Raw genomic sequence first — 7,775 nt, 5'->3', positions numbered from 1 at the left:
ATACCAATGACATGATCTCAACTACTCAATAGAGAATTCAAGTAATTGATCACACAAGATATGAATGCTTACCCCCATAGTGTTTACTTGAGGTGTTTATACAGTGTATGATAATAGAGTTATATTTGGAATGTGACTCTAAGATGAGTTGCTCTAGGGAAGTAACTCTACACAGAGTTCTTTACCTAACTTATCTTTCCATCAAGTTGATAGATGGTAGGAGTCTACCTTTGTCAGGTTCCCTAAACTTGTTAGGTGAATGTGCTTGTTGTATGGTCAGTCCAACTATGAACCGTTTGGTCGAACCATATTAGTTAACGAACCTAGTCGGATTGTGCAGTCATGGATTCAGACCGGAAGATATAGAATGACCATTTTAGTCATTAACATAAGCCCCCCAGTCCATTGTGCTCAAGAACTGTGTGCTCGGCTCAAGGGAGTATATTTTTCCCGTACATGGGGTGTGAAACCCAGCCCTATCCTAGCCTTAACCCTGACCCGTAAACCCGGTTGTTTTTAGGTCTAAAGACCCAGAGTAAATGAAGAAGCCAACTTTGGGCCATCTCAGTAGAAGATATGGTGTTTGACTTTGAACCCATGGATGTTCATGATAGTGTTCCAATCTTGGAAGTCTGTGCAAATTTAGAAAGAAAGCTGCACCTATCTGAAGATGAGTTTAGTTGAAGGACTTGGAGTATTATCTGACTTGGTTTGAAGGCATTTCTACACACTAGGTATGTCATTTGATATGTGTGCAAAAGCCCTTGAGGTTTAGTGTCCATTTGATCCTTCAATTCCCTGTTTGAACTTTGCTGACCTGATTGGTCGACTGATTGGTCGACTGGACCAGTAGACCAATCAACCAATGGTGTGTTAAATCCGAGAAAATCCAATTTTAGGATTTTTCACTCTCTATTTAAACGCACTTTGTGTTTCTTAGTATCCTCTGCCTCCAGAACACTTTGAGAATGTGGGAAGACTCATTTGAAACTCTCTTCGGTGATTTTGAAGATCCCTTTGCCAGATCTAAAGTCTCTCATCTCCAATCTGTCAGTCTAAGGTTAGTATCTCTTCTATTTTGTAATTTATTCTTTCTTCGATCTTGTTCTTGATTAAGATTGGGAAGAAGATGCTGCATTCTTGCAACCATATCTTCCGTAATCTGATTCTTTTCTTTAGGGTTTATGATCAGCATAGAGATCTTAACCCTAACTCTGAAAATTCTTCTTCAAACCCTAATCCTTTCCATGGATCTGATTTCGTAACCATTTGAATCTAATTTTCATGGCATACTTGTATTGATTCTTATTACCTTTTTCTTGGATGAGATCTAAATCATCCCCTGTCTCTTCTGTGATTTCCATAGTGTATTTTCATCAAATTCTAGGGTTTTTCTCCCAATTGGGGAGAACCATGATTTTAATTGAAGGTAATGTTTTTAATCATTATTAGTGCCCGATCTTTACTCCCTTAGTGTTAGAATACTTTCATATAGTTTTCCTCCAAGTTTCGTGAAGTTCTGAACCCTGTAGATTGAGTTTCGGATCAGAATTCTCGTACTTGCTTCGTACTGACTCTGTTGGTCGACTGATTGGTCGACTGATTGGTCAACTGAGTCAGTAGACCAATCAATCGACCAATGATGTTAGTAGCTTCATTTTTCGCTCAGTTTGATTCGTTTGCTCTCTGATCTTTTAGGCATCTTTTCTAATGTTGTATCTATGATTGTTAGGGGTTTATTTGCTATGTTTGGAGTTGCTCTCTTTGATCTTTGGATTATCTTCAACGATAATCAAGGTAAGGACAGTTATTTCACAATAACATAAATCGCATACTCTCTGATTTTCTACTTTAAGAAACTCTGAGTTTATTTATTGTTCTTATATTTTATACTTTTGATGAACTACTATAAGTACAATAGCACTTCACTTATGTCTTCTTTTTCATTATTCAAGATTATATCAAATGCTTATTACTGCATATGGTCTAATGATTTGATTATGCTTTTACATTCTCTTTGTATGATGAGTTGTTGATCTTGTATGTTTTGACTGATCTGAGAATGTGTTTGATTAGGTATGATTTGGGATTGGGAAGTCTCCTTTTGACACTTCTGTCCTTGGACATTGTTGGAAATAGTATGGGATGTTTCCGGGGTTGCCCATTGACACTTTCCCAAATCATTGGTTGTCATACCTAGGGCTGTCTAGTAGTGTTTGGCTAGGATGTCCCCATTATATCAGACCCTAGTCAGAGGGGTATTGAGACCGAACGACCCATGGTAGTTGTCACATCCCGCCCCAAATCCACCCAAGGGGTACCCTATCTGGGTTACTCAGGAGTGATCCACAACCCAACAGATCGAGTTTAGGAACGATCATATCCACTTAGCACAATAATATAATCAAAAGCAAGAACAAATTATGGTATTCACGTAATCCAATAATAAAAGTTAAGAAATGATCACAGAAGGATCACAAAGAACATCAGAGTGCGGAATAACAAGTACCAAATCAAAAGACCACTATAGAGTATAGGGGAAATATACTCTACAAACGTGTGCGGAAGGTAGATCGAAATAAGGTAAAGATTACAACCAGATCTCCAAAGAAGGGAAATAAAAAGGTAAGCAACTAAGTTACAGTTTTTCTAACTTATACAATGTCTCCTCAATAACATAATCATAAGAAACTAAGCCTGGCCGGATCTACTCCTGACAAATATGAGTCTTGAACTGATAGCCTTCATAGATGTAGTCACCGTAGCCAAAGTGGTATGAGTCACCAACTTAGTCCTCAAAGTGTTGACCGTCACAATCAACAGTAGTAGTACCTGTAGAAAAGTCTAACAAAATATGTTGCAAAAAGGAGTGAGTTCAGAAGAACTCAGCAAAGAAAGTTATTCCATAATAACATAAATCATATGATGCACAGCATAGCATGTTGCAATATGATATGAGACATATGATGCAAACATGAATCTAACTCTAAGTATGCTGGTCATCTAGGGTAGACATGCTTTAAGTCATAGCACCATACTTCTTTAGGTCGTCTGTCACTCCCCCTCAATCATACAAGAGATCTTGGGTCTACCAGGAGTAATTAGGTAAAGTCCTCTCAAACCATGGTAGGGGATTTGGTCATCGCTCTCTCACATCACCATTTGGTATAAGCATTGGCGCATGTCACGGTAAAGCCTAGCCCAATGCAAGTCATCTACTCAATCGTATCAACTCAGATCCAGATACGTCCATTCCTCGCCCCGGGACGATCCTTTCCGGTATCCTTCACACTAGAGTCAATGTAATCCTGGATTACGGACTCATCAACCCTATTGGTCATCCACAAATAGTAAACGGGAAGCTCTCACGTCCTCTCACAGGTTGGTTACCGGTCTTGAGCTCCCGTGAGCCCAAGTCTAGCCATTTGCAACCCTACCAATAAATGACCCCTTCCGGGTATCCGCAATGCGATTTATGTCCTCTCACGAGATGGTTACCGGTCTTGAGCGCCCACAATCCACACTACTACCACGGGTCGTTCGGTCTTAATGCCCTTCCGATTCGGGTCTGATACAACAGGGACGTCCTAGCCAAACACCACTAGACAAGTCCTATGTATGTCATCCAATGATCCAGGAAAGCGTCGATGGGCATCTTCAGAGAACATCCCATACTATTCCCTCCGATGTCCAAGGACAAGTACCAGTAGGGCACTCCCCAATCCCAAATCATACCTAAGCAATCACATGCTTATTTCCATCCATTACATATCAACAATACATTATCATATTGAAAACATGTCATAACATCTCATAATACAATGTATAAATAAATGACAAGAATAAGTAAACATGATAAACCAAGTAATTAAGCATGGTGCTACTGTCATAAGGTAACTACAGTAGTCATATGATGTCTAAAATCAACTAATAAGTTAAGTCTACTAAGTTACCAACAACAATGTAAAAGTCATACAATCTATGTTATATGGCAATAACCGTCCTTACCTCAAATTGTGAAGAAGATGATCCGAAGTCACAAGAGGATGGTCCAATTATAGTCTTAAAGCCCTAAACAAGCATACATGAAGGATTAGAGAAGAAATCATAACAAGCGGAGATCAAATGGATCAAAACTGGGCAAAAGTTGTTGACAACAACCTTGTTGGTCGATACATTGGGTTGATGGTATCGACCAACAGTATCGACCCAAAGTGTCTCGGACAACAAGTTGGATTTTTGGGTTTTGGCTCAAAATCGGTCTTCCGGGTCTCGGATCGATACGAAACTTGGGGAATAGTTCAAACACAATATAGAGACATTAATTATCAAGGAATTAACATGATCCAATGGTCAATTTAGAAAACCCCAAATTGACATATCAAGTTCAAGAGTTGGAATTCATGGTCTTCAATGGAATCAATTGCAAATGCAAGAGAGCTTAGGAATTTAATCAATAGAATGATGAGCAGTAGAATATAGACAATTACTAACATATAATCAGACCTCATTGCTAAAGAAAATCAGATTAAGAAAATGAACTCAAGTTGCCATGAAGAGGAATCAAAGTAAGAGAGCAAGAACATCAAGTTTCATAATGAAATCAATGCAATTGCAAGGGAGATCAGGGATTCAATCAAGAGAATGATAAGCAATAGATTAGGAATGATTATTAACATATAATCAGACTTAGCATACTATAGTAATCAGTTTAGGAGATGAAATCATGTTGCTATGGAGGAATATCATAAGAAAGACAAGGTTAAGAATCGATATGAGATACATAGCATTGATAGAATGAATGGGGGTTTATAGGAATCACAAGAGACATTAGAAGAGGTGGTTGCAAGGTTGCAACACCTCCTTCATAGCCCCAACATCAAGAATAAGGTGAGGTAGAAGTAGATTAGAGAGAGAGTGAGAGATTACATACATTGTAGAAGAGATTAGAGAAGAGAGACAAAGGATTCTTGAAGAAGATCAACACCCAAGCCAAGGAGGAGGCTTAGAGGAGTTTTCCCACGTTCTCAGATGTTGAAATGAGTGAAATAATGTTTTAGGTTTGAGGTTTCACTTAAAAGGAGGAAGGAATATCCAAAAAGCACATTTTTATTCTAATCTGGGCTTGTTGGGTCGATGCTCTTGGTTGATGGTATCGACCAACGGTATCGACCCAAGGTAGTTTCAACAAAATTTTCAGAAATAGTTCAGCAACTTCGAATGTGGATTCAGAGGGCTATACAAGGTCAAATTGAGTGAGGTTTTCTTCTAAAAGTCCATCAAGAAGTCTAGTTTCCAGAAATACCTTTGGATAAAGCATGGGAGTCCATTAGGTACTTCAAATAACTCATCCCTCTTCAATGCGCAAGCAGAATTGGCCAGACATAGTTCAGCAACTTCGGACAGGGATTCAGAGGGCTATACGGGGTCAAATTGAGTGAGGTTTTCTCCTACAAGTCAATAAAGAAGTCTAGTTTTCAGAAATATCTTCAGATCATACACGGGAGTTCATTAGGTCCACCAAATAAGCTCACATTCTTCGCTGCGCAGATTCTCACATCACACTGACAATGCTTCCAAGTATGGAGCACCATCATCAAAATCCATGGGTTTCAGGTTGAACACCATGTCTTCCATATAGAGGCCCCCACAAGGACTTCTCCCACTACTTCAGGTCATTGGATCTACAGACAATACAAATTCCGGGCCGGGTCAGGGTAAGGATAAGGCCGGATTTCACAGGATCTACCCTAAGGAAAATGTCGGACATGGCCTCCTAATGCTTTCAAGGATAACAACATTGAAATCAAGGTCCAACTTCAAGCTCTAACATTAAACAAGTCTTTCTTTATCCCAAAACAAATAGGGTGTCCTGGTTAGGTTTGGGCTGGATTTCACAGTAGTAATGTGATTCACGGGCGCTCGAGACCGGTGAGTTATATCCGTGAGAGGACGGGAATCACATTGTGGGGGCCATTTATAGGTAGGGTTGCATATGGATAGACTTGGGCTCATGGGCGCTCGAGACCGGTGAGTTACATCCGTGAGAGGATATGAGAGCTTCTCGTTTACCATATGTGGATGACCTATAGGGTTGATGAGTCTGTAGTCCGAGAGGGAATACGCTGACTCTAGTGTGAAGGATACCGGAAAGGATCCCGAGAGGGGAGGAATGGACGTATCTAGAGCTAAGCTGATGTAATTGAGTAGATGACTTGCATTGGGCTAGGCTTAACCCTGACATGCGCCAGTACTTAGACCAATGGTATTGTGAGAGAGCGGTGACTTAACCCCCAGCCATGGATTTGTCCGAGAGGGATGTCGGACCCATTACCAACTGATGATGAGTGATTTGAGACCTTCCCAAAGAAGTATGGTGCTATGACTTAAAAGCATGTCTGCCAATAGAGACCAGCATACATTGAGTTTAGATGCATACATACATCATCTGTTTCATATTACATTGCATCTTGTTATGATCTGCTGTATGTTATTTATGTTGTTATGAGTTAACTTGCCTTGTTGAGTTCATTCGAACTCACTCCTTTTTGTACAATATTTTTGTTAGATTATTCTGCAGGTATTGACTATTATGAAGGAAAATACGATGAAGTGTGATGAGCACATTTATGTGTGAAATCTTAGGGCATAAATCATGCATTTTTAACACTTTGAGTGGAGCTACCTTGGGTTTTATGTTGTTTTTGCAGATTTTATGAATTTCTAGGACTTTAGCGAATATCTGGAGTTTTGGGTATTAAACATGCGGTTTTACACATCAAGAGTTCCGTTCAAATTCTCAAGTGCGAAAGTGGGCCTGATTTGGAGCATGATGGGCTAGAGATGTAATTATGGGCCAACTCCAGAATATCTTGTAAAATTAGATTATGATTTTTATTTTATTTTTGTTTATTGTAATTGAGAATTGTATGGGGCCCACAAGTAGTCAAAGACTAGTATTTTCTATTTTTTTAGAATATTTTATTTTGTTAGATTTTATTTATTTCTCTAATTAGTTTTTTCTCTTTCTTCCCACTTTCTATTTTATTTACTTTCTTATTTCCTTAATAACCAACCTACCTATATTTTTGTTAACAAAATATATATATTTTTTGTTTTATTTTATTTTCTTTCTCTTTCCTTCTTCCACTTTTCTTTCTTTCTTCCACCTTGTCTCCACGTGAACTTCAAAAGCAAGATCTTATTTTATTTTATTTTATTTCTCCACTTATTCTCTCTCTCTCTCTCTCTCTCTCTCTCTTTCTCTCTTTCTTTCTAACAAATTTTTTTTGCTCCTTCTTTATTTGTTTTTTTCCTTTTTCTATTTTACTCTTATTATTATTATTATCATTATTTTTCCTTGTTTGTAAATTATTCTCATTCTTCTATAAATATTACCTCCCTCTTAGGTCTAACACTTGATTTTCTCTTTAGTTTTACACTTGATTTTCTCTTTAGTTTTACTTTAGTCTTGCACTTTCTATTCTCTTTAGTTTGCTCTAGTTTTCTCTAGTTCTTTGATTAATTTGTGGGTTCTAGTTCTAGTTTTTAGATTGAATGTTTAGGAAGATTGAATGTAATTTTTCTTTTATGCAAGTGTAATTCCTTTAGTTTTATCAATGCAATTTCAAGTTCAAGTTCAAGTTTCAAGAGGATTCGCTTTCTCTCTGGGTCTAACAATTGCAGATCTAGTTTATTCTAGATCTGGTTGTTAGGGTTGGTTGAGATTCGAATTGTTTATTCAAGTTTTGTTTAGAAGATGCAAGTAAGTAAGA

The sequence above is a fragment of the Hakea prostrata genome, chromosome 4, assembly GCF_041222555.1.
Source record: "Hakea prostrata isolate BN-2017 chromosome 4, UWA_Hpros_2, whole genome shotgun sequence".
Classification (NCBI taxonomy): Eukaryota; Viridiplantae; Streptophyta; class Magnoliopsida; order Proteales; family Proteaceae; genus Hakea; species Hakea prostrata.
Note: the sequence above shows the minus strand (reverse complement) of the source record.